Consider the following 8,549-nt stretch of genomic DNA (forward strand, 5'->3'; position numbering starts at 1 on the left):
AGGAGGGCGTAGTGTGTTGGTTAATTAAGACCAAGGATGTGTATAAGAGTCTTATTGAAATTCTATAGTTAGTAATCTCATTCCAAAATATAACTTTAAACACAACAGAATTACCATGCGTGGATGGACATGGTCACTCCCAGAAGACAAGGATCACTAAATGAAATCCCAGTGCAGGGTTCAGGATACCTCTTTATGAGCTGTTGGTCAGGACAGATCCAGAAGTCCCAAAAGCAGCACAGGCTATTGCTGTTACCCCTGGTAGTCCACCATAACTAAATGGTAAGAGCCTGTTGCTGAAGATACCACATACTTTGGCTACAGGACATAGAGAAATTAATCTCTAACTAATCGGGAAACATTCTGCCTGCTGGTTAGTTCTCATAGTGTAGGAAGGCACTCTGCTGGCTGTTAGACTGATTATTTCTCTGTTGTGATGTAACAACATGACCAAGGCAACCTTGAGGAGAGTTTATTTTGGCTTAAGGTTCCAAAGGGTAGAGTCCATGTTGCTATAGACAGCATGGCAGCAGACTGCAGACATGATGGAAGGAATGAGTAGCTGAGAGATCACATCCTGAATAACAAGAACAAAAGAGAGAAGGCAGACTGGAAGTGGGCAAGACATTTTTACTCTCAAAGCCCACTCCCAGCATCATACTTCCTTCTGAGTCTCTTCAAACAGCGCCACCAGCTGGGAGTTAAGTGCTCAAATGCCCAAGACTATGAGGGGCCATGTCTGATTCAAACTGCCAAACGAGTCAAAATTTCCATCATAGCTGGGGAAGGAGCTCTCCAGGCCCCATACCTTACTGAAGAGCTTCAGGCTGTTGATAGCTGCTAGGGAAGGCAGAATCCATGGTGGGTTTTTTTTTTTTGAGAGTATTCCAACTGATGTGTTTTTTGTGCTCTTGTAGATGGCCCCAAAACTCATGCACATATGGACAGTATTAATTGGGTCTTGATAGAATTTTTTTTTTTGAAAACAGAAAACATGGGGTTGGGAGCAGGATATGTTGGAGAGAAATATAAGGAGAATTGGAGGAGGAAAGTGGGAGGTGGGTATGATCTTATATTATAATAAAACAAGATAATTAAATAATTAACACCACATTAAGAAGCAGGAAAAGCAGATGACCTTGTTTTAGCAAATGAAAGACAGTATTTTGGGAGTTAAACTTTATGAGCTGCTTAGACCCAAGACATAAAGCTAAACTCCCATTACAGCTAGTACAATTTGTTTCCTGCAGGTTCCAGAAACATCTACACAACCTTCAGGAACCGTTATTATTACTTAAGAATAAAATGTCCCTGTAAGATGCACACTCACATAGGATCTGTTGGATGAGCCCAAAGAGCCCAGGTTCCACCCAGCTAATGTCTGATACTCATCGTTTTCCCAAGCTCTTTCCAGTGCTTGAAGGAGACGTAGAGTGAGTGCCAAGGAAGGAAATGGTCTGTTTGGTCTAAACTAGAGGCAGAGAAATGATCAGCAGCCTCAGTTCTACCACTGAAAACTATGGACTTTGGTCAAATCTGCAACAAAGACTTCCTTCTTTGTTTTTAATCCCTCCATGCCTGTCACAGAGAGAATGCCTAGCGAACATGTGGAGGTAGGACGACTCTACTCAAGGGGCAAGGATGTTGGACAAAGGCCAAGCATACAAGAGATATGAAAACCACGTCATGGGGTCAGGCGTGCAGAAAGCGGCTCTGATTCATTAACTTGAGAAATGGTTTTAAGCCACTGAGTATAAAGCGCTCATTTAAAAATATGAAACTTTAAAGCATTTCCTCCATCATGGACACTGCTTACAAGACCATGCCTATCCCCTCTGCTTTAAGTTTCTTGTGTGGAAGTTATCAATGCTAAAATCTGCTGACATTCTGGAGTGTGACTTCGTTGACTCTAACCAGTGGGAGAAGCCTACAGTAGACCTCTGCTAGGCCTTCTCTACTACATAGTTTTGTGCTACTACCCCCTTGTGGGGCTCACTATTAGCTAATTGAGCTTTTCTGATATAGCTGAAACAGCTTTGGTGGCTGGTTATCCGCTTTTGCTACTCTAAGACCCCTGACCTCACTACCCAACACTATCCTAGAGCAAGAGCAGACTGTCAAGTTGAACAGAGGAAGTCTTCCTTTTTAAACCCATGTAGCCAGTTGCTGTCTATTCTTCAGACTAGGGCTTCAAAAGGTGTAACATCCCAGCTCCTTAACAAGCTGATTTGTACTTAAAAACCCTATGTTTCAACTGCCACTGGTGCATTACAAACTAGTCCCAAGCTTATTGTTGTAAGAATAACCATCACTTCGTGTGGATATGTATTCAATGGAGCAAAACATTTCAGAACACTGAATGGCAGCTTATTTCTTCTCCATGATGCTGAAAGTGGCAAAAGCACTTGAGACAAATCCTCCCACCAAAGTTAAGGATGGTGTCACACATCTACAATGCCAGAACTATGGAGCCTGAGGGCAGGAAGATCCCTAGGGGTTCCAAGCAAGCCTGGATTATAGTGTGAGACTATGGGAGGAGGAGAAAGAAGAGAAGGAGGAAGAAGAGGAAGAAAAGGAGGAGGAGGAGAAGGAGGAAGAGGAGGAGAAGAAGGAGGAACAGGAGGAGAAGGAAAAGGAGGGAGAGGTGGAATAGGAGGAGGAGGAGGAACAGCAACAGGAACAGCAACAGCAACAACAGCAGTAGCAGCAGCAGCAGCAACAACAACAACAACAACAGCAGCAACAGCAACAGCAACAGCAGCAGCAGCAGCAGCAGCAGCAGCAACTGCATCAAAACCTCTGCATTGCTCATTATAATCGAACTCCATAATGGTTTCTAGCAGCCTAAGGAAGCATACTACCACACTCGCATGCACCCAAATTACTGTTTGGCAAAGCTCAAGGATGCTAGGGAATTTATTATTTGTTCTAAGAACAGCTAGCCTAGAACTTTTTCTTAGAGTATTTACTAAAAGCATAGAACTAAGAAGTCTTCTCTTTTTGCCTTTGGGAAGAATATCTGTCTCTTACAGCCCAGGGTTCTCAAGGGCCTGAAAGTTATTCTCTTTCAGCGTAATCACCTGGAAGGGTAAAGTGCACCTTCTTCAGTGCCTGTAAGAGAACAGAACTGTGACTTTGATCATTGCCAACCAGCAAGCACACATAGCAGTTCATAGGGAGTGCCTCTCCACCTGCTTCTTGTAATGTTTTTCACTTTCTGAATTCTTGCAAGTCCCAACATATTCCACTCTCCCTACTAAGTCACTTGCCTTCTTTGAAACATCCAAACCTAACAGCTCAATGTGGATTACAACTGAGCTTCTTCCCTGTTGCAATGGTCTTTAAAATCTCTTTCTACATTCTTTGTTAGTGACTAACTTTGCTTATCTTTGATAATGTCTGATTTTCAGGGAAACTCCCATGATTTGAGCTCCCGTCAGCTGGACTCATCTGCATGTCCTTTCACTTACATCTTCTGGTATCTGAGCTGGGACTGTCAACTGGATCACTTATCCATGGCTTCTACATGGGACCTCTCCTTGTTTAGCTTCATGTACACTGTCAGCAATTACCTCGTGCCACATGGCCCCTATCCTACTCATAGTCTTGTTTACAGACTTGGACCCAGATACTCATGGGCTGCACCCAGATGGCCACCTTGAAGAGGAGATAAGCTGTCCTCCTGCCAACCAAAGCTCACATTTCTCATTTAAACTCTGCATGGAGTCTCAGCAGGAAAAGAGGTGAAGTGCCTGTGAGAAAGAACCAGAGTGGTGAACAATGGCAGTGGTGATCACCTAGTGAGTAGGAATACCTCTCTCCAGCTTGGTGGGATAGCTGTGAATCAAGCCCAATAGACAGAGCTGTGGGGACCAGCAAAAAACCAGAGGCTGCACAGCACAGCAGCGTGTCCTCAGCTGATTGTCTTACATCTGTTTTAGATTACAGACAACAGACGAGCTAATGGATCATGAAATTAAATTAGCCCCCCCTTCTTAGCCCATGTGGCTTGGGAAATGGATGTGTTATATAGCCTAAGGAATCGGTAGCTTTTTTGTCACAATATATTGAGAACTGCTGATGAGGATAACGTGCTTTTGTCTTGTGGTTGCTTTAACAGGCACTGAACCTCGGAAAAGGTGGGGAGTGGGGGCTGAAATAAGATGACAATCCTATTAATATTAATCTCTCCAGTGTGTGTGTGTGTGTGTGTGTGTGTGTGTATGTGTGTGTGTGTGTGTGTGTGTGCTAAACATATATTCCAACACTATGCTCAAGTACCATGGCCTCTTCTTAAGAGTGACCTAACTCTGGAAGAGTGAAAGACTACCTTTAAACTAAATTCTTAGATTCCTAGGAGCAGAGGAATCTGAAATGAAGCTGATATAATGCTGATATAATTGTGTGCCTCCCCGTGAGGATTTTATTTTCTTAGATAAATATCAAATGAAAGCCCTGCTATTAATTTGTGTCATGCAGTCCTATGCTTATATTTCTGTTTTTTTTTTTTATACCACAATTCCAAGTTCCAGCTTTACCTCAAGATCATTTGGTAGGGCATTCCTTGTGGCAGCTGATGTCTCAAGTAAGAAGAGATTTTGATCGCAGACAGGTAAACAAATACAGAACTTGAAGAAAGGAGAGGAAATGTTCATCATGGACTAGGGCAGAGCAAAGGAAAGGTAAAGGTGAGAAGGCAGAGCTCGTGCTTCACGATAGGAGAGCAATCCATCTGTGACAGAGGATGTGCTTATAGAAATGGTAGTAGTAGCCATGTGTTAAGAGTGAGATTGGAAATTAAAGTTCCAGAGATATAAAAGCTTACTGTTCCAGTATCTTGCTGTGCCCAGCCACCATGACAAGAGACTGGGGACATGGAAACTTCACATCTGAGTGGACTAGCAGAGATTCTCATAGGAGAGGAAACCTGTAGTCAAGTAAAACCCAGGCTCATCTCAAAGGTGAACTAGATGAATGTCTGAAAAGTGGTGTCTCAACAAACAAGGCATGCTTCCGCCCAGGGTTTCAGAGGCCATCCAGGAAGACAGGCTATAAAACCATGGCTATGACTAGCTGTAACAAGATCAGCAAAAAAGGACCAAGGAATCTTGAATTCAAATTTTGACATATGTTCTTAACCTACCTCATGGCCCTCAGCCTCTGTTCCCACCTACCAGCTCTGCCCACTGCCAAGAATGTGATTCACCGAAATCCCAGGAGCAAACTGTGTATGCCAAGGCCATATGTGGGTAAAGCCTATTTCAAAGCACCAATTATCTTTCCTTTGTACTCAGGCAAAGAAGCTAATTCTCATCCCAATTACAGGTCATCCTGAATCATTTACTCACAAATATCTTTCCCATTTCACTGTAGGAAGCCAAACTCAATCAATAACTCCTTATCAAGGAGTTATTCATCAAGCATAATGTGCAGATTTGAATATTAAAATATCAATAGAACCAAAATGGGTGGTTGTACTGTGTGGGAGTCTGCTTTGTCTTCTTGCCATCTAAAGGGTTACCAAGGAATAGGATGCCAAGAAGGGCACTCAGGGGCCAAGGGCATCTGTTATCTATGTCTCATTTGACAAGATGCTGCAGATAGTATTTGGCCTCCATGGGAACCTCTTTGTTTCTGTACAAACTGATGTATTAAAAGGGGCCTGAAGATATATATACATATATATATGTGTGTGTATATACATATACACATATATATATATACATACACACACACACACACACACACATATATATATAATAGCTATTAGCTTAGTATTTAATTGGACTCCTGAGTGAGAAGAGGTTAGTCTCTGACACTTGTGCCTGCTCTTGGGATATTTTTCATCCTGTTGAGTTGCCATGTCTAACTTCACTATGATAGTTCTTGATATATATATATGTGTGTGTGTGTGTGTGTGTGTGTGTGTGTGTGTGTGTGTGTGTTCATGTTTGTTGGTTATCTCTTTAGAAGCCTGTTCTTTTCTAGTGAGAGACAGAAAATGAATAGATGCTGAGGACAGGAGAAGTAGGAAAGAACTGAGAAGACTAGAGGAAGGGGAAACTATAATTAGGATATATTGTATAAGGAAATAATTATTTTCAATAAAAAGAAAAGAAAAATAAAAAGGAAAGGAAAGGGCCTGATATGGATCCTTGGCCCAAGATACACCTGTTGCCACTCAGCTGCCAGAGGACGCTGCTCCTCCAGAGATGTGCTGTCCACCCAGCATGTCTCACCAACTGTGTCAGCTAGAGTTACAAAAGCTAAAGACACTGTCACTCACCCGCATTAATCAAACCTTTTAGCTTCTGGACCAGTCTTCATCCTGTGGACAAAATAGAGACCAACTAAACGACAATAAAACGTTTCTTACTTTTTTTACTTGTTCTTCCTGGATTTCTCATCTTGCACCCTGATCTTATTCATCCTCCCCTCCCCTTGTACTCACCCTCAACCCTTCCAGAGAAGAAAATAATCCCATTGTGGAAACTATAGTGTGTCAAATGTGTTCCACAGGATACCTTTTTGCCTACGTTTCTTTCCTTTGAACGAGTCTTTGGTCTGGTATGTGCCCTCTGGCTTCTGCTACACTATCAATACTGGAACCTCAGTGGGATTCCTCTCAGATACCCTTTTGTTGCCCAGTGTCATGGAGGTCCTGTAGTTTTTAATCTGTAGAACTGGTCCCTTCATGCACCCTAGCAGTTTATCGATGGGGTAGGTGTTGGGGTGGGTCAATTCAAAGCCCTGGACCTCGGCTTGAGAAGTATCTGAGCTGGTCAGCCCATCAGCTCCCTCACGCTCTCACTGGCAATCTCCACAACCAGGGTAAGCTTTACCCTACTGCCTAGACAAGGTGCAGGGCCTGCTCTCCAGAGTGTGGCAGCTGGTGACGGACATGGCCAGTTCTCCCACTCTCATGATCCTGAGGCCAGCTTTCCCACCTGCCATAGGTAGTGAGTGACAAAGGAGAAGAGCAGGTCATCTCTCCCTCATCTGTGCTATCACACATGAATCAAGAGACAGGGATGGCTCTCCTACACTCATACCCTCAGGACAGGCTCACTTGCAACTCTATATCCGGGGCCAGCTCTGCTATGCTGCTCAGGCAAGCAAGGCACAGGGCCTGCTCTCTTGCTCTACAGCATCCTGTGGCAGCTGAGTGAAAGTATCTCTCTCACTCACATTCCCACATACTAGAAAAGTTGTGAAGCCAGCTCATATCCTTGGGACCCCACAACTACCTTAACGTGCTGGGCCCACTCTCCTGAGTACTGCAACTGGCTAGGGGCTGGGTCAGCTCTCCTGCATTCATACTCCCTGGGCCAGCTCTCCCATGATGCCCAGGTGAGGGGCAGGGATAGTCCTGTATAGCCCTCACACATCAATGTGTCACCGGCCAACAGCCCAGACCAGGAACATCTACCATTGCCTTTAGTGGTAACAGACACCTGCTGTTGCAGGGCCATGGTCCTAATCATGTTCCCCAGTGGTGGCCCAGGCCAGGACCGCACCATGCTCCCAGGGGGCATCCTTGGCTACTCTCATCAGGCTGTTCCTCACTACCCTTGAGTCTCCAGGTCTGCCTCTTTTAATTGTGCCCACATCCTTCTGTTTTTTCTTTCTCTTCCAGTTCTCCAACACTTACTTGCTCTTCTTCTTTCCTGGGGTTGCTGAGTGCCTGGGGTCATCTCAAGTGTGGTCTCAGAGTGCTGTGCTCCACTTGTGGATCATGGTGCTGGGCAAGGGTCATCTTGAGCATGGCCCGCTCCACACTCATGTCTTCACAGTAATGGACTGGTGGGCATCTCAGTCTCACTTCTTGGAGGGAGTGTTAGGCTACTCATCATTCTGGGTTTTTTTTGTTTGTTTGTTTGTTTGGTTGGTTGGTTGGTTGGTTGGTTGGTTTTTGAGACAGGGTTTCTCTGTATAGCCCTGGCTGTCCTGGAACTCACTCTGTAGACCAGGCTGGCCTTGAACTCAGAAATCCAACTGCCTCTGCCTCCCAAGTGCTAGGATTAAAGGCGTGCACCACCACCGCCCGGCGCTATTCATCATTCTGATGTTCACAGGTCACAAACACTGAGTGTAGACATAGCCTCTCGCCTTTTTGCCACCTACTGACACACACATGTGACAGTGGCTACCCCTGCAATGTCTCCAGGGGTAGACAGTCTGTTTATTTTCATTTTGACTTTCTGCCATCTCGACTTACAGGAAAATGATTTCCTGGGTTGTTTACTCTTGATAAGAGTTCAGTCTTCTGGTCAAATTGTTGGTGACTGTGGGTCAACATCATATTGTCTGGCCTTTGCCCTTTTGTACGCTTAGACTCATTTTCATTTACTGGTTCTACAATTTTTCTAAGAAAAGGTTTAATGATGCAAACTTCCAGTTTTCTCACAGAGTTCAATTTACATAAGTTATACGGGGAGATTTTTCCCCCCAAGCTCTAGTAATTATGACTCAAAAGTTCTGGAGAGAACCTCGGATATTGTGTTGTTGTTGTTGTTGTTGTTTTTTAAAAAAAAGTCCTGCTATGGAAG

At 44.1% G+C, this 8,549-nt stretch overlaps 1 non-coding gene across 1 annotated transcript; it reads right to left on the reverse strand.

The window, feature by feature from the left end:
* Nucleotides 1–8,039: 8,039 nt before the first annotated feature.
* On the reverse strand, nt 8,040–8,174 carry LOC114621447. Its single transcript, XR_003711429.1, has one exon. It is a non-coding gene; the product is annotated as a small nucleolar RNA SNORA17 (small nucleolar RNA).
* Between the last annotated feature and the right edge of the window lie 375 nt (nt 8,175–8,549).

This window comes from Grammomys surdaster, unplaced genomic scaffold (assembly GCF_004785775.1).
Source record: "Grammomys surdaster isolate TR1022 unplaced genomic scaffold, NIH_TR_1.0 174, whole genome shotgun sequence".
NCBI classification, from domain to species: domain Eukaryota; kingdom Metazoa; phylum Chordata; class Mammalia; order Rodentia; family Muridae; genus Grammomys; species Grammomys surdaster.